The sequence below is a fragment of the Leopardus geoffroyi genome, chromosome D3, assembly GCF_018350155.1.
Source record: "Leopardus geoffroyi isolate Oge1 chromosome D3, O.geoffroyi_Oge1_pat1.0, whole genome shotgun sequence".
Classification (NCBI taxonomy): Eukaryota; Metazoa; Chordata; class Mammalia; order Carnivora; family Felidae; genus Leopardus; species Leopardus geoffroyi.
Genome location: NC_059339.1, coordinates 19470461 through 19490140, shown reverse-complemented (window position 1 = coordinate 19490140; position 19680 = coordinate 19470461). Strand labels below are relative to the sequence as shown.

General features: G+C 43.3%; 1 long non-coding RNA gene across 1 annotated transcript in view; it reads right to left on the bottom strand.

Annotated features, from left to right (window-relative positions):
- Positions 1-19680, bottom strand: part of LOC123587465 — a 52182-nt gene that overhangs the window by 8461 nt on the left and 24041 nt on the right. The window lies entirely within an intron of this gene.

Below are 19680 nucleotides of genomic sequence, written 5' to 3'. Positions count from 1 at the left end.
CCTTCTATCCCTAGGCATTTCCTCAGTGTGGGGTATGGCTCCTCCCTCCCACATTGTCCACTGAGAGCAGTGCCCTACTCTCCCCACGCCCTGCTCTACCCCTTAGCTGAGAGGCCACAAAGGGATCTGGAAAGGCTCAACTGCCTTCCCCTGGAGTTACCCCACCTCCTATTCCCAGCGAAGAAACCTATAAGGAGTGTTAGAACTTCACAGGTAATCCTCACACAGCCCTGGGAGCCCCATTTTACAGATGACTAAACAACTTCTTTTGAACAGATAAGTACTTGCTCCAGGTCACACAGCTAGTAAGTAGCAGAAATGAACTTAAAAACCCAGGTTTGACTATGAAATTCATGCTCTTATGATGAACTATTTCAACCAAAGCAAAAAGTATGAAATGATACCAGGTTCCCACCACTCTGCTCAAGAAATGAAACATTACAACTACAGTGGAAGCATCTGATCCCTCCCCATTTCATTACCCTGCTGCCTATACCTGGAAACAATCACTTTCCTAGGATTTCATTTTGTTCCACTGCACATCTTTATACTTTTATAAGTATACTTATAAGTACACACTGCATATGTAAGTATTCCTAAACCAACACAGATTTGCTTAGCTATTTACTGTTACATCAATCAGAGGTCCTCTAGACTGGCTGCCCAGAAGAGACACTTAAGGCACTTTGAAAAGCACAAAAGCCTGACCCCTTGCCCCAGAGATACTGAGTGGATCCAGGCAGCAGTAGTTCCCTAAGGATTCTTATGGACAGCCAGGGCTAAGCAGCACTGAAATAGATGCACAAGCCCATCCTTGTCCATGCCAGCTTGGACATGCCTTCTCTCTCCTACGCACTTTGGTCTGTGCTATGGGCTGAGGGTGGATCAGTGACCTGGGCTGTGCCTAAGAGACCAGGAGCATGGATGCTGTTGGTCCTCATGACCAGTTGGTGGGAAGAGGCCAGAAAGAACCACAAAGGTAGAGAAGGAAAAACACTATCTCTCCTGTCTTTACTGAGGCTTCTTGGGAACTGAGCTTTGGGTGCTGAACTACATGGGTGCAGGCTTTGGGGCTGGGGAGGGACAGGAACAGAGGCTCAGGAAGAGCTCCCAGGTACAAGTGATCTCCAGAGCCCAGACAGTTTGACCTCCTCGGGTCCCCATAGGGCCCAGTATCCCACCTCCATACCACCCCATGCAGGTTCCCACTGTGAGTCATGCCTAGAGTATAAGAGCACATGTGGAGACATGAACAGATACATGTGTCACTCCCTGACCATAGAGAATACATGTGTGCACATGCAGACATACACATGGGAAAAGCCTTTTTCAACCAAAGTAGGTGCCCACAGCAGCAGAAGGTAGATGTGAAGCCTGGCCCAGCCTTGTGGAGTGCAGATGTGTGTCTTCCCTGGGCCAGGCTGCTGGGGGTACTACCAGGGCTTCTCTGAGCCCTACAGCTCTGCCCAAGGGCCCTTCTGCCTAATCAGTGCTCTGCCCAAAGGGCTATGGGTAGATGGCATGCTTCATTCAGACACAAGGATCCTGAGCACAAGGATCCCATCACAGAACCTATTCTTGTGATGGCCCCAGCCCTCTCCATGGCAGGAAGGGCTAGGGGTCCCAGAGAAGGCTATGGGCAGAAGCCTGGTTCAGGCAGGGTTCTGGCTCATCATCACTGGCCCTCATGAGAGACAGGCTCTCTGGAAGGTTCCTCTTTCCTTCCTCCACTTACCACTCTTCTTAAAACCCTACCTTTGTGGCTCTCTCCATTTGTATTAAAGTCCTTTCCTCTGGGAGACCTCACACAAAATGCTCTGGACTCCAGAGAACTGCTTGAGAATTGAGGCAGAGCCTCAATTCTAGGTGTGCTGACAAGGGGCAAGCTCCAGTGACAAATCACAGCAGGGCAGGGATAAGGGGCAGCCTGGAGAGGTGTAAGAGGAAATGGAGAGTAAGAGGAAATGAATGATGATGCCCCCTGGATACTTGGCTGGGATGTGACATCCCAGAGCTGCAATCCAGCATCCCAGAGCTGGGACCATGGCCTTCTTTTCAACTGTGGTGGGGAAACAGGAACCAGGGACTCTCAGAAGCCAATTGCCCAGGGAGTAGGAAATACCTGCCCCCATGCTTGGGGCTGAAGGAACAAGGTGTCAGGATGGCACTCTGTGCCTAGAATGCAGCTCCTATCCTGTCATGCCATATAGCACCAGGCATGGCCACTCCAGTGGGCACCACCCTGAGATCCTGTGCTGGGTCCAAGTGCTGTCTGAGCCTGGTGACACCCCTCTGAGATGCAAGAGGTTACATAGGTGGGGACTGAGGTTTGCTGTAAGACAAACCACTCCCTCCCAGGCCTTTACTTACTTTGAAAAGTGGACAGTGCTCTATAAGAGTGTCCAATTATCACCTCTCCCCACTCCCCACACCAGCCCCTCCTCTGTCCCTAGGCACCCCTCACTGCAGCTGTCACTCATCATTAGCAGTAACTATCACTGTTGGGACAGCCCCTGTCAGGTTGCAGAGCCAGGAGGGGGCAGGAGAATGTCAGATGACTCAGACAACCTCAAAGGAGAGGGATGGACACACAGAACACAGAGCTTAGGTATGGAAGTACCGTTCTAGATGCTCTGCTCTGACCTTTCTTTTGCCAGAGGAGGAGAAAGAGCACCTCAGTAGGGCTTCCTCCTAAGCCCCCCTGCCCTCCCACCAGTCAGGCTTGGAGAAGGGCTGGATGCAGAGAGAGTCCAGGCGGAGGGTGTCGTCAGCATGAGGCTGGGCAAGTGACAGGTAAGACTGACCCAGTGTCCTCTGACGGAGGGATTTTCTCCCACCAATGGAAAAGACTTTGCATGGAATCATCCACAGTTCTTTGCCTTGCCCAAAGGAAGTGTGTGTGTGTGTGTGTGTGTGTGTGTGTGTGTGTGCACGTGCGTGCACGTGTGTGTGATTTTGCAGAATCAGCCATCAGACTAACACCTAATGACCAGCTAAGTTCTCAGCAAGAGCTTGGTTAGGACAGAGCAGGCTAGAACTTGAACTCCATTTCCTGACTCTATGCTCCCTTCTCAACCACTTAATGAGCACCTACTGATGAATGCTGAGCCTGGGAGGCAGACGCAGAGGTGCACAGGGAGCCAACAACCAACTAAAGAAACTAAGCTAGATGCAGCCTTTCAGGGCAGCAGGAGGTAAGGGCCATGAGTGGGACACAAGCTCTGGGAGTTCAGGGGAGGAACAAGTTTCATCCAATTGGGGAAGCAGGCAGTTGAAATCGTGTTAGACTTTTAAAGGCCAGCGGTCAACTCCAGGGCTCGTAATTTCAAGGTGTTCAGTGGGAGATAAGAACAAGAAGCAGCTGAGTAAATGTGCGCCTGATTTACATCTGCCTACACAGAGGCAATTTTCAAGTTAAAATGTTGTCAGAGGGTTGTCACAGTTTTGATCTTTCCTTTCTGTTCTTTCTCAATCCACCCACATTTTCTAGTTGGGTTGGGAAGGGGTGTGAGGGGGACAAAGCCTGGTTTAGATTCAGAGATTTTTGGAATGGTTAAAGTTAGATGGGACTTTAAAAAATGATCTAGTTTTCTCTTAGGAAAATTCAGGCCCAGAATGCAATGTCACAACTGTTCTGTCAGTTTCAGAACCTTCAGGGAGATTAGAAAGAGCAGGTCAAGGGGCTCCTGGGTGGCGCAGTCGGTTAAGCGTCCGACTTCAGCCAGGTCACGATCTCGCGGTCCGTGAGTTCGAGCCCCGCGTCAGGCTCTGGGGCTGATGGCTCAGAGCCTGGAGCCTGTTTCTGATTCTGTGTCTCCCTCTCTCTCTGCCCCTCCCCCATTCATGCTCTGTCTCTCTCTCTGTCCCAAAAATAAATAAACGTTGAAAAAAAAAATTAAAAAAAAAAAAAAAAAAAAAAAAAGAAAGAGCAGGTCAAGAGTTCTGTAGTCATCCCCAGGCTATCTCTTGGTATTGCAGCTTCATTCTCTTTTCTGCCTAGTTCAGAAATGCCAAATAATCCCTCCGCTTGCTCCTTCCAACTGCCACCCTGCTCCACTGAGCTCTAATGGGGACTCAGCACCAGCTTCTACCCTGGCCTTGCTGTTGACTTCCTTTCTATGGGCAAGTCACTCTCTGAGCTGCCATGCCCACTTTCAGATAAAACATGATAGTGAATGTGAAAGTGCTTTGGAAGGTAGATATGACATAAATGCCCAGGGTTGTTATTAGTACAGTAACAAAAGCATTCTCAGTTCAGAAAACATAAGAGGGCAAGCAATTCCTCAAGAATCCAGTGTTCATGATACTAGAGTAGAAAGGAGGCCAGAAGGGAAGAAAGATGGAAGGAAAAAAAAAGGACTGCTTACCTGGTTTCTATACTCTGCTTATTGACTTTGCCCAGCTATCACCAGATGAAGAAATGTGGTAAATGTGAATTTAAACCAGGCACCTGGAAGTCAGCCTATGGTGTCCATGGGGCCCAGGAAGTAGGTGTGGGAACTGGCAAATGACTAAGGCAGGGGGCACTGACTATGGATCATTTGCTGTCTTGAGCCCTATCCTGTCCCATATTTTTATTAAAGTCTTAAATCCAGAGGAACTGGGGCTTATCAAAGAGGTGAACAGAGAAGGGATATAGTAAATGTCTATGCTGACAGAATCAGAATTCAAAATTACATCAGGGGGCCAGAACTGATAAAACTGAGAAAAAAGTCAGTGTAAAGTCCTACAATGAGTTAGAAAAAGCAAATGTACAGGGAGAAGACATCAGTTTGTGTCAGAACAACATGAACATTTCAGCTGCTAAGTTCAGCCCTGCCTAGCCCCATGGGAAATGCCTGAGAGAGAGGTGACTATGGCCTCAAGGGGCATTACTTCACAGTCCCTAGGGGCCTAAGGCTGAAGGAGCTCACCCCCAGTTCACAGCAGAAGACTCACTGTTCTCAACACCATGGCTGGTTGTCGACAAACTGAAATACCATATGTGACCGTACCTGCCACGAGATGGTAGTCTCTCAGCTCCACCTTACAGAACTAACAAGTGGCCGAGGGAAGGTGATTGAGGCAGGGAGGGTCTGGAAACCGGAAACTGGAAACAGGAGAAGAAGACTTAGTGCTGTGGCAGAGGGTGAGCAGACCAGAAGAGGAAATGAGCTGGCTGCCTGCTATTCTGAAGGGCACAGCTGGACTTGGTTAGAACCTGTTGGAGTTCTGGGACTCACAGAAGCTCTGGTGGAATACCTAGGTCGTGTTTGAGGCCCTCAGGCTGCAACAGTTAGAGACCCGTGACTGGGTCTTTAGCACATTTGGAGAGCTCACTGGCCTAGAAGGGGCCTGGACACCTTGTGGACCATTGAGGAGGCTCCCCTGAACCTTGAGGGCACAAGGCTGGGTAAGGATGGCTCATCTTTCTTGGCCAGAATTGTCAGTTTTAGGATCCTGAAAGCTGAAAGCAGGAATGGGGGATATGACAGGTGATTGGAAGGAGGGAGTGACAAAGTATAAAAAAAAAAAAATAAAGTGATCACCTGAATTAAGTTTATATAGGTGGGAGGCGATTACCTGGTTTTATCAATGGAATATACCCAAGGCCTGAATTCCTCCCACCAGAACCACCTGTGGTGACAGCAGTGTCACCTCAGCTGAAGCACACTGCTGTTTGGTGGGAGTAGCATGTGTTTTATTGGATCAGCCTGTGACACCTGGTAGAGAAGCCAGAGGGCCTCAGACATATGGGAGAAAAGGTTTCACCCAGCACAGAGTTAAGCAAATTTACAAAACGCTCTCACCCAATGAGAGAGTGCCAGAGGGTGAAGCACAGGAATATCCTTTCCCACCTCCTCTTTTCTACCCCCAACTTTCTATTGCCACTCCTAACTTCCCTAATCCTATCAATGGGGGGTCCTTACTTTATCTTCCCAAATATTACATCCTGCTAATTTTTCTTCCAAACATCTTCTGAATCTGTTCTATCCATTCTATGCCCCAGCAACCACCGCCCACCAAGTCATGGTGTTGGCTGAGGCCTCATCATCTCTCACCCACTTGTATAAACTCCACACCAACTTCTCTGCATTTCTCTTTTTGTCATAATTGATTAAGCCAATGAAATCCAATTAATCCTCCAAGTGCACGCTTTCTGTCATGTCCCTCCCTTGCTCCAGAATATTTAGTGGGCCCTAAATGTGTATCAGATCAAGCCTCACTCTAGTACGGCATTAAGGGCCATGGTTTTACTCTCCAGCCTTGCCTCCCCACTTGCCCTGACTGAGCCAAACTGAACAGCCATCATCCTCTTAATCCATTCCCTCCCCTCCCCTTTCAGGGAGGCCTTTTCTAGGAGTGCTGTCCTACTGGACCTCCCCTACTTTAAATACTTCTCATGTTCCAGCAACCACCTGAAGAACCGTCTCCTCCACAAGGTCTTTCTGAACCTTCTGCTAATAGCCTTTTCGCCCTCTTCTGACTTCTGTAGCACCATGTGCCTGTCCTATACACCAGAAGTTTGTCACCTACTTCTGGTAACATCTCTGCTTCTGCTAAAGTATGACTTAGCTCCCAGATAATGTGCTAGTTTTCACCAGTGTATGTTCTATCTCCCTACCTAGACCATAAATTCTAATCTCAACCACAGATTCCCAGAGAGTGGAGTGGGAATGGTATCTCCTGCATCCCAGGGCTAACCACAGTGAGCACTTGATAAGACATGCTGACCAGATGTGGTGAGGAAGATTGTAGCCATGAAGTTGAGAGACCTGGGTTTTGGTTCTTTGCAGTCATGATGGGTCATGTGACTTTGGGTATGGCAGGCAAGTTTCCTTCCCAGCAAAATGATGAAGCAGATGGATAGATGCAAACATCCCTTCCAGCTCTGGTATTCTCTGAGTCTATATGACTGGGGACTGACCCAGCCCTAGGCTTGGCTAGGGAAGGAACAAGGAAGGCTGTGGACCAACCCTTAGAGGGAGAGAGGGAGAGGGAGATGCGGAGCTAATAGCTCTGGAGGAAGGAAGGACATGCTGGGCTAATGGGATAATTGGATAATCCTCAGAGCTAGGGGCTGCCAGGCTGGGGCCAGCTGTTACAAACAGACACAAATAGCACAAGCAAAACAAAAGCACTGGTGCAGGAAGCACTTTGCTGAGACATATGGGGGTGGGGGTGGCTAGAGGGTGGGGGGAAGGGGATGAAAGGAAACCGAGAGCCTCATTCTGTGGGTCTCCCTTAGGGACCCTGTGGTCTGCTCCTGTAACAAAGATTACATTTAGGTGCTTTGGACCCATTTCTGCATTAGAGGACATTCTTGGAGACCTTGGAGTTATTCTAGCCTTGAGTGTGTCCCTCCACCAAGACGATCCTTAGGGACCATGAAGCCCTCATCCCTGCCTATTGAGGGTTATCTGCAGATGGGCCATCTGTTTGAAATGTCTGTGAAAATATTGCTGGACTCTTGAAAATCATAATTTTGGACACAGGTCTCAGGGTTTCCTTCATTTCTGGCTGAAAAGTGGATCTGTCAGTGGGGTTGGACATAAAACAAAAGAAATTTGAGAGGGGGCTCAGGTCTAGGAGTCAGAAGCCTGGCTTCTAGTCTCAGCCTTGCTGGGTCATATAATTCATGATGGGATCTCTCCAGACCTCAGTTAGCCCATCCATAAATGGGAGCAATAAGCAATACCCTCCCTACAGAGCTATTGTGAGGATAAAATGAGATCATGAGCGTGAAATAACTTGAAATTTATAAAATATACTTTAGTTCCGACTCTGTTTCTAACTCATTTTAGAAAGGCTGTTACCTTTCTCTGAGTTCCAGTTTTTTCCACCATAAGGTGATGAGATCAGACTGGATGCTTTTTAAATTTCCTTCTAATTCTAATGACTCTAATCCTCAAAAAATAGTACATTTACATTTGTATATAAGAGCATGAAAAGGAAAATTTAAGGTCAATATTATTCATGAATATAGATATAAAATGCTCAATATTAGCAAAACACATCCAGCAATGTATAAAAATATATATATAAATCATGACCCATTTAGGGTTCATCCCAGGAATGCAAGGATGGCTTAATAATAGATAACAAATCAATGTTATTCATATTAATAAATTAAAGAACATTACAGGAGTATCTCAATAGATGCCGAAAATGATTTTGATTAAAACTTCCAACATCCAGGGCGCCTGGGTGGCTCAGTCGGTTAAGCAGCCGACTTCGGCTCAGGTCATGATCTCACGGTCTGTGAGTTCGAGCCCCGCGTCGGGCTCTGTGCTGACAGCTCAGAGCCTGGAGCCTGTTTCAGATTCTGTGTCTCCCTCTCTCTGACCCTCTCCCATTCATGCTCTGTCTCTCTCTGTCTCAAAAATAAATAAATGTTAAAAAAAAATTAAAAAAAAAACAACTTCAAACATCCATAAAAAAAAAAAAAAACCCAACATCCATTCACAGTGAAAACTCTTACCAAACCAGAAATATAAGACTATTTTCTTAACTCAGTAAAGTTAAATATTGAACAAAATAAAAATAGTTTTCAAAACTGTACGGCAAACATCATACTCAGTGGTGAAATATTAGAAGACTTTTCTTTGCAGTAAAGATCAAGCTCACTATTCTATATAATACTGTACTAAAGGTCCTAGAGATCACAATAAGATGTAAGACTGGAAAAAGAAATAAATTGACATTATTTGCACTTGAACTAACTATCTATATAGAAAAACCCCAATAATTTCTTTAGAGTATTAATGGAACTAATGAGACTTCATCAAGGCTGTTGATCAATATAAAAAATCAATAGTGTTTCTATCTGCCAGCAAAAACTATTGTAAGAAGTAATTTTAAAACATAACATTTGTAATAGCAACAAAAGCTAGAAGGTACCTTGGAATAAATCTAACAAATATACACACACAAAAAAGACTCCAATCAATGAAAAGATGGGCCATGATCATGGATGGGATAAGTCAATATTGTAAAACACAATTACAGTAAAACCCTGGATTGCGAGTAACTTGTTCTGCAAGCGTTCTATAAGACGAGCAAACATTTCTAATAAATTTTAACTTGATAAATGAGTGATGTCTTGCAATACGAGTAGTACATGATGCCGAATGTCACAGGATCACAACTGAGCCGATGGTTCTTCTCTCTCTCTCTCTCTCTCTGGGATTGTGGGTGATTGTCTCCCATGTTTGGATGCTTGGTCTCAGGCCAAGGTGTTTGGCAGACATCAGTGTTTTTTCAGAATGTTGGAAGGTGCCCGCAATTGGCACTAGGGTATTTTTTGTCACTTCAAAGCACCTTTGCTTTTCCATACAAGAGTAAGCTTAGGAATGCTTTGCTTCATTCTAGGTCAGGCTGCCTGCAGATACAGACCTCTGCTGCCTTATTGCCAGTTACATTAAATACAGTATATGACAAGAGTTTATTAATACTGTACTGTAGTCAACATCCGTGAAAGTGTATACAATGGCCCCCATGCAGGAAAAGGGTGAAAAGAAAGGCAGTAAGAAGGAAATGATTACATTGGAAGTTAAAAAGGAAATCATCAAGAAGTAGGAATGAGGGATACGAGTGGCCGGAATTGCAAGACTTTATGAGAAGTCTACATCTGCATCTCATCTGCAGAGGAAGAGGAGAAAAAGGTGGAGGAATCTCTCACTTCAAATGAGATTAGGGAGATGTGTAAAATGTGGGAGACAGTGCAAAATTTTGTAGAAAAGCACTACCCGAATAAGGCTGTAGCACTGCGAGGGATGAATCTGTTTAAAGACAATGCAATGTCACATTTCCACAAAATCCTTGAAAAGAGGCAAAAGCAAGTGTTTTGGGATAGTTTCCTTGTTAAATTTACATGAAAAGAAAAAGATTCCATTGAATCAGTCGATAGCAGTGATTCTGTTAGTGATAGTGAAAGTCATCCTACACAATAACCCTCCTTTCTCTGGTCTCCCTCACACCAGTTACGAAGGTTTTCAAAGGTAAGTGCAGGTTAATTTATTTTTCTCTATATTTTGTATTTTCTTCATTATTTTGTATTATATTACAATATTATAATAATTTTTATATGAATATTTTTGGGTTGTGGAACGAATCACCTGAGTTTCCATTATTTCTTATGGGGAAATTCACTTTGATATACAAGTGCTTTGGATACAAGCACATTTCCGGAACAAATTATGCTCACAAGCCAAGGTTTTACTGTATCTCCAAATCAATTTGGAGATCAAGTACAATTCTCTTAGAAATCCCAAAAGAATTTTTCATGAAATTTGACAATTTGGATCCAAAATATTGTGTGACAAGAAAAAGGGTCAGGAAGACCCACGATAATTTTCTTCCTATTGAAGAAGGTGAAAATTTTCCCTAACAGATATCTAAAGTATAAAGCCCAAGTAATTACAATAGTATGGTATAGGAACAAAGAGACAAAGTGATTGAGATATAAAGATTAGAAGCAGGGGCGCCTGGATGACTCAGCCAGTTAAGCAACTGACTTAATTTCGGCTCAGGTCACAATCTCACAGTTCGTGAGATCCATCCCCACAATGGGCTCTGTGAGGACAGCCCATGGAGCCTGCTTGGGATTCTCTCTCCCCCCGCCCCCTCTGCCCCTCCCCTGTTCGTGCTCTCTTTCTCTCAAAATAAATAAATAAACATTTAAAAATTTTTTGTAAAAAGGTTAGAAGCAAACTTGTCTGTGTATGGAAATGTGTTATGTGGTAGAGGTCACATTACAAACTAAAGAAAAGAGAAGGAGTGTTCATTAAATGATTCTAAGAAAATGGAGTTTTGATATGGAAAAGCAAAATTGAGAACAAAATACAAGTGGAAAAAATTTTAATACTTTTAAAAGCAAATATAAGAAAATATCTTTATGATCTCAGGGCGAAGATGGATTTCTTTCTTAAAACACAAAAGCAAAAGCCATAAAAAAAATGCTGCTTAACTAATTGAAATGTTTAAAAACTTTTTTTCCCCAATGAAAACAACATAAAGAAAGGATGAAGAAAAGCTACAAACAGGGAAAAGGTATCTGCAATGCATACAATCAATAATCACTAAAAGATTAGTGTCCATAGTATATAGCTCTTATAAAAATAAAAAACCTGGGACGCCTGGGTGGCTCAGTTGGTTAAGTATCTGACTCTTGATCTCAGTCAGCTCAGGTCTTGATCTCAGGATCATGAGGTCAAGCCCCGCGTTGGGCTCTGCGCTAGGCATGAAGCCTACTTAAAAAAATTAAAAAATTAAAAAAAAAAAAACCCTATTAGGGGGGCACCGGGTGGCTCAGTCAGTTAAGTGTCCAACTTCGGCTCATGTCATGATCTCTTGGTTCTTGGGTTTGAGCCCCACATCAGGCTCTGCACTGACAGCTCAAAGTCTGGAGCCTGCTTTGGATTCTGTGTCTCCCTCACTCTCTGCCCCTCCCCCACTTGCACTCTCTCTCTCTCTCTCTCTCTCTCTCAAAAAAAGCAAACATTAAAGAAAATTTTAGGGGTGTCTGGGTGGCTCAGTGGGTTAAGCGTCTGACTTCGGGTCAGGTCATGATTTCATGGTTCGTGGGTTTGAGCCCCACATCAGGCTCTGTGCTGACAGCTCAGTGCCTGGAGCCTGCTTCGGATTCTGTGTCTCCCTCTTTCTCTGCCCCTCCCCAGCTTGCACTCTGTCTCTCTCTCAAAAATAAATAAATATTTTTAAAATTAAAAAAAAAAACCCTATTAGATAAATGGGTGAAGTTATGATCAGGCAATTGAGAAGAAGAAACCTAAATGATCAATAAGCATGTGAAAATAAGTTCAATACCGTTATACATTATTTGTGGGGATGTAAATTGGTCCAACCACTATGGAAAACAATATGGAGATTCCTCAAAAATTCAAAAATAGATCTACCAATCGATCCAACAATTCCACTACTGGGTATACACCCAAAGGAAATGAAAACAGGATTTTGATGAGAGATCGTCACTCTAAAGTTTATTGCAACATTATTCATGATAGCCAAGCTATGGAAACAACCCAAATCCATCAACAGATGAATATTAAAAAAGATGTGGTATATATACAAAATGGAATATTATTCAGCCATAAGAATGGAGGATACCCTACCATTTGTGACATGGATGGATTCTGAGCACCTAATGCTTAAGTGAAACAAGCCAAGCAGAGGAAGACAAGTACTGTATGATAACACTTATATGTGGAATCTAAAGAACTTAAGTCTGTAAAAACAGAAAGTAAAATGGTGGTTACCAGGGGCTAAGAGTGGGGGTGGGGGGAAAGATGACTGCACTTGTAACGAGTAGTAAATAAGACATAGAGATCTAATGCATAGTATAATTAATATAGATAATAATATTGTATCATAATTATGTGATATGATAAATATCCCCACATGGTTGTAATCATATTATAATATATAAATGTATTTAAGTAACTAACTGTACACCTTAAACATACAATGTTACATGTCAAATGTCTTCAATAAAAGTTAAAAAAAAATTTTAAGTCAATCTCACTAGTAATTAGGGAAAGGCAAATTAAACTATATTTTGCAGCCATCCATAGTTACTCAACAATTTGAAAGTGTTGGTGGTACTTTAAGTGTGTCCTTCAGGGAGGGGAGAAGGATGGGGACTGAATTCACATGCCTATGTAATAAAATCCCAATAAAAATAAAACTCTGGACAGCAGAGCTTGGGTGACTGTGAGCACTTGATAAGGCATTCTGGGTCCCTGGTTAATAATACTCAGTGCGTATTGTTATACATTGATATGGTAGGAGGGTGATTCATCTTAACTCCATGGGGAGATGACACAGAAGTTTCAATCTCAGGGCCCTCCCAGACATCATTCTATGCATCTCTTCTTTTGGCTCGTCATGATTTGTATTACCTAGGTCACAATAAAACTGAATTAAAAAAAAATTTTTTTAAGTGTTGGTGGGGAAGTGAGGAGATAGAAATATGCGATACCCAGTGTAGGTGCAGATGTGAGTACCCTGGGACCTGGCATTTTCCATTTCTAGGCCTCAATCTTCAATAAAGACACACAAACATGTATGTATATATAAAACCAAGCACATGGACGTTCATTGTGTCACTGTGATACTAAAAAGCTGAAGCAACTCTCAGAGGTGGAGGGGATACATAAACTGTGCTGGGCCCCTTCAGGGAACCAAAAATGAGGTCTTATACTCCAAGTTAAATTTCTCTAGCTACTTCTAGACTACGCTTTGAATTTCTCCCAGTGCCATGTGCCAGTGCTCATGGCTGCTGTCCTTTTCCTCACTTTTAGCTCAACAAATCTTATACAATTTACATACAGCTTCCTCTTAAAACATTCCTGGGTCCTTTTAATTCTGACATTACAGATGAGAAACCAAAGACTCAAAAAAGGTGGGTCATGCTAAATTCACATGGCAGAAGACCACCAGAATTAGAACTGAAACCCTGGCCTTCTGGCTCCTTATACCATGTAAGGCTACAGATTATCTCACAGAATGGTAAATACAGAATTTACCCCACCTCCCAGCATGGGGCACTCACTCTCTCAAACATCCCTAGATAGCTCTGGCCTCAGCTACTACTACCCCTTCTGGCTGGTGAAGTGTTTGGATCTGATTTTACCACTAACTCTCCATGTGACTTAGTAAATCAAACTCTGCGCCTCAGTTTCCTCATCTGTTTGATGCCAATAATCTCTGCCTGGCTATCACATGAGCTCATTAATAGAACCAAGTGAAATAAAAGATAGGAAAATAGAAATGTATCAAATAAGTGAGAAATTAACTTTATATTATTCTTGGGATGCAGAAATGCCTGCCCTCTTGCTAAAAGGATCATGGGATGTCCAATTTGCAAAAAAATTTGATGTGGAGAGTTTTGTCACTGAAGAGAAATGAAGCATGGTGGTGGAGTGGGGGCTGCTGGACTCACACCAGAAGCTGCACTCTGGCAGCTCTACTCCCTTTCCCTGCCTCCTCCTGCTTGTAGCCTCTGTGCCACTGAGTTCTCTGGCACAGGAACACTAGCAGCCAGTCTGGGGTCCCTTGAGGCAGGGCTGGCCAGCCCTGACAAAATACTGAAGTTAGCCAAGTTGGCCTTCTACATTTCTTCCCTGTGCCTTTCTCCTTCACTGTGTTACTAGCCTTCACTACATCTTTCCTGGGTTACTAAGGGAGGGGTTCTATACAACCAACTCCCCCTCTCCCAACCATGGTTAGGCTTCCCACTATTTAAGACCTGTAAGGTTGGGAACTGTGCCTGGCCTCATCTTGGCAGAGTCCATACTGAACAAATGTCTAACTCAGCCAAAGGGACTGCTGCATGTGTTCCTCCTTAACCAGAAGCTTTGTGCTCAGCTGGAAATGGAAATGTTTGGTGGGTCCCTTCCCACAGACTGTTGAGGACTATTGCCTTGCCCTCCTCTCCTAGGCAGGTTGTCCAACAGGCCATGGTAGCCCCTGGGGTAATGGTCACATAAGGCAGTGGAGGGAGGAACAAGAACTGGGAGTATATGCGCTGGGAGTCTCTGCTCCTTGCCCTGACTCCTTTGTTGTAGACCAGAGGTTGTGTTCCCGGCACAGGCAGCAGGTAGCCTGGGGTTCCCCATGGAGGGCTAGAGCTAAGAAAGGCTTTGAAGTTCAGCAGGTTATGCTATCTCCCTTTTCTCATTTTTAAAATAGAGAAATATTTCCATTCTCTTACTTCACAATGCTGTTAAGAATTAAATGTGAATTAATTAATGAAGAGTTAAAGATTAAATATGAAAATAAGTAAGAAGAGAAGGGAGACAAGCAAGACATCTTCAGAGCCAGGCTGGTTTGCCAGGCTCCTCTGTGATCCTTGGGCCACTGCCAGCTTGGACCTTGGTCCAGTGGCCCAGGGCCACTTCTCACCTGGACCAGGGATGTGAAGACCAAATACAGGAGGCCCTGCCCTTCTGAGTGGCCTTTAATCCACACAGGATTGTTTTCTCTACCAAACAGACCAAAAGGAAGGAAAGCCAGAGAGACATTAGTTCTTTTCTTAGCTCCTAAATGGCTGACATTTCAGGAAACCAAAATTCTGAATGGGACCAGAGGGGATTTCAATTCATCCTGCCTGTCTGCAGGCGGAGTCAGTCTTACATGAGGATTCTGTTACACAGGGTGTACTTTCAGAGGTTCAGGGGAGGCCTTGTCCAAAAATCTCTTCCAAACTTATTTGCTCATGCTTGAAAATCCATTGTTAGAGCTTTATCTCTGACACAAGCCAAATGTAGGTTTTGTCTTCTGTACAACTGGCACAAGTCACACATGTAAAATTGTATCAGTCACCTCAGTTTGAATGAATAAACCAGTCCTTCCTGAGAACAGGCTTGGATGGAGAGGAGAGGACTAGAACATTGTAGGCAGCAGCCACTAAGGCCGGAAGAGGGAAGATGGGAAGGTGTAGAAGAGAAAGAATGTAGAAGGATGTAGAGCTGGTAAAGAGTTTTCACCTGGACAGTCAGTTACAGTCTCCAAAGTACCCAAAAAAACTATATGTAAAAAAAAAAAAAAAAAAAAAAAAAGAAAGAAACCACCCCCCCCCCTTAAAAAAATCACACTCTACGATTCGATTTATATCTAGCAAATGCAAACTAATCTATAGTGACAGAAAGCAGATCAGTGGTTGCCTGGGAAGGGTTGGGGGTAGGTAAGATAAGAGGAACGACAAGGGGCATGGGGAACTTGGGGGGTGATCAATATCTTGATTGCGATGATGGTTTCGAGAATATATATATGGGCCAAAACTTATCAAATCATACACATTAAGTATGTGCAGTTTACTTATTGTATCTCAATTATACCTCAATATAACGTTTTTTGGAAAAGAGTGGAAAAAAAAACCCCAAAAACTATGTGAGTACAGTATACCTGCCAAATAACCCATCTCACACAACTCTGGTAAATTCTGGCAGAAACAAGTGTTTTCCAAGAGCACACCTCAGCTCTCTGAGAATCAGGTATTCTCTCTATAAATTGGTAGACATGAACTAGACAATCCTAAGATCCTATCCAGATATCATGATCCAGACTGTCAGGGTCAAATATGTTAACCAATAGAAAACCATTATTAAAGCCTAAAGGATCTGATAAAAATGCAAGGCAGGGATTATTAAATAACCAACATATATAGAGATATTGGGCAAAAATAGTGGATTAAATATGTGCATCTAATTTCACTATATCTAAAACTCCATTAAGAGGGATTTTTTTCCCCCAAGGGCAAAGTCTCCAATAGGGCTCCTTAGAAAGAAAAACTATGACATCAGAAATGAAAAACTTAATGGATGGATTAGAAGACAGATTGAAGAAATTTCCCAAAAAGTAGAGTAAAAAGACAGGGATAGAAACTAGGAAAGAATAAAAGAAAGGGAAGAAAGAAACTAGGAAAGAACAGATGAGAAATTCATCTGAATAGCTGAATGGCAGGAGTTTTAGAAACACAACAAAGGATACAAACTAATTCAAGAAAACACTCCAGAATCAAAGGTCATGAGTTTTCAGACTGAAAGGGCCACTGAGTGGCCAGCACAATAGGTATGTCACTGTGAAATTTCTTAACATGAGGGACAAAGAAATCCTACAAGGTCACATGCAAAAAAGGCTTTGGCCTCAACAGCAGCCCTGGAAGCTAGAAGACAATGGAGCCAGGCTATCAACGTTCTGAGGCAGACACACAAGGTTTAAAAAAATTTCCCTCTAATGAACTCTCAGGAAGTTCTAGAAAATACATGTCATCAAAAAGAGGGAAGAAAGCAGGAGAAGACATGGGATCCAGAAACAGGTGATCCAACACAGGAACGAGGCAAGGGAATTCCCCAGACTATATAGTTAAGGGAGGATCCAGGAGGCCAGCTGTAGTCTCCCCCTCTGAGCAGGAGAGAAGGCTCCAAGAGACCTTCCTTAGAACAAACTGAGAAGACACCTGGGTAACTGGGAGAGTTTAAGGCTAATTAGTGATAAGATCTTAGAAACATACATGTATGAAAAAAAAAAAGATAATCAAACAAAAAGATATGTTGTAAAGGAAAAGCAATCGTGGTTGACTATGTGGCTTAGCTGTGAGTCGCACTTGCATTGTTATAATCACAAGTGCACTAATTATTGATCCACCAAAAATTACTGTATAAATATATTGAGAATAAGGGGGCCTGGGAAGTGTGCATTAAGTATAAAAGGGGTGAGTGGAGAAAAGGGAGCTGAATCCTCATCTCCCATTGTGGGAAGTCAACAGATAATGCTTGAACTGAAAAATCAGGAAGTAGGAATACAAACATGTTATTTATAGATAGGTAAAAGAATTAGTTAAAAAAAAATTGAAAATGGTCCCTCCAGGGAAGGGGACACAGGGGTGGGGGGGGGTGGGGTGAGGGGAGCGGGTGGAGGGAGGCTGAGGACTGCTCTTTGTCTTAATAAACCTTGTAGAACTGGTTGACTTTTTAAATTATGTGCCTGGTATAAAAATAATTTTAAAAAATTAGTGTGGTGAATGAATAATGAAATTAACACTTCTTGAGGCCTATTATGCCAACAGGTGTTCCCCATGTAGGTGCTAACCTGCTGGCGCTAGGTTTTCTGAGCTACTGGTCATGGAAAACACACGTATGAAGGTGCTTCCATTAGGGAAGTAACATGGGGGCTAATCCCATACCTGTGCTTACTGCTGCCTCAATAAGTTACTTAGACTAAGTCTCAGCATCTCACCTTGAGAAATCCTGTGAAGGTTTTGTGAATAACTGTCTACAGAATACCAAGTATGCAGGGCTTAGATCTATAGCTTCAGTCCTAATTTGGAGAAGAGCAAGGGATAGAAGTGTAGTGAGTGGGACAGAAAAATATGAGCTCTGCTAGTGACAAACAGACTCTGGCTCTGGCAGCAAGAACAAGAAGGAGGTCCTGCTTAGGGTTGGTTCATAACCGAACATTGGACTTTGTTTCTTGTACACTTGTGTCTTTAGTGAAAACTGAAAAGTTTCTGCTTCGGGATGTTGAAATGGAGACTCCATAGGAGTAGTTTCTGAGACTGAGTCCTCTTGTCAGCAGCCACCATCAGGGGCAGCACAGTATGAGGCCAGATCTCAGTACAACGTATTATGTGGAAGAAAAACACCCTAAGCTAGGAATGAAAAGACCCAGCTTCCAAGATCCCCTCTCTGACACTTACTGCTTTGTGACCCTGTATAAGTAACTTACCATCATGGCTCACTTTTCTCTTCAGTAAAAGGACTTGACTATATGCTTTCAAGCTTCTGTTCCTGGCATGTAACAAAGTAAACTCCCTGAGGGCAGGGACCGTGTCTATATTGTTCTTCATGGACTGTATATTGCATTCTGTAAAACCGCTGTAGTCCCATGATATGCAAATTTGCAGGGGAGCGAGGGGGAAAAGAAGAATCAGGTTTTTGTTTTTTGTTTTGTTTTTTAGAGAGAGAGAGAGCGCGCAATAGGGGAAGAGAGGGAAAATCTTAAGGAGGCTCCATGCGCAGCATGGAGCCTGACATGGGGCTCGATGTCACAACCCAACCCTGGGATCATGACTTGAGTCAAAACCAAGAGTTGGACACCTAACCAACTGATCCACCCAGGTGCCCCAAGAAGAACCTTTTGAGGGGAGGTTTTTTCTTTCTTATTTTTCATTCTTTGGGTTTTTTTTCCTGTTGTTTTTTGTTGGCAGGACACACCCAAAGATCCAAATTTGTATTAAAAAGAAATGAAAAAAAGGAAAAAAAGTACCTAGCACACTGCCTGGTACATTGCAGGTTTTCAATGCCTATTTGTTGGATGAGTGAAATAGAAGATAAAGACAGTTCATTAGACTCTTCAAACTGGAAAATGACCCCAGCCAATGAAATTAACTACAGGTGAAGAAAAAACAAAAGCCTAGCAAAAAGGAAAAAAGGTCTTTGTGGTTGCCCCAGCTAAATAGGAATGGAACTGGACTCAAGTCCCAACAATGTGGGAGCTCAACAGAGGGTAGGTCAGCACAGATTCAACAGGGAAGGGAAGGAGCCACATCTTGGGATATTTAGAGGAAAACATCTGTGCAACAAAATACTATTCTAAGCAAACTGGTAAAGTTTGGCAGTGGAACAAGACACAGTCAAAAGAGCACACAGTATTTGGTTCAAGTTCTACCTCTGCTACTTGCCTGTTAGGCTGACTCTCTAATGTCTGAGGCTGTTTCTTTTTCTAAAAATCAGGGCTAATAATAGCATCTACTTCATAGAATTTTGGTTAGCATGGAAGTAAGTTAGATGTGGTATGTGAAGAAAATATTTTGCAAGCTATAAAATATAGATTGTTAATCTGATTGGCCAGGATCCCTCCTAATTAATCTCTCACTAACAAATCAACATGGATTATTCACAGTTTTTTTTCAGCCATCTGGTTGTCACTTTGAAAATCAAATGGAAGGACCTTGAAAGGTGGGTAAGTTTTGATAAAGGAGGGCAGGAGGAAAAAAACATGGGCAGTTAGAATCTAGGGAGGGATGTTGCAGAGGTTGCTCCTGAATGGTCAAGAGCAGATAATCCCAAGGCAGAGCATTAAGGAGACTGGTTCAGGAGCCAGAAACTGGATTCTAGACTTTGTGATTGGATGAACCTGTGAGCCCTCATCTGGGTGGTTTTCTCATCTGTAGAGGAGAGG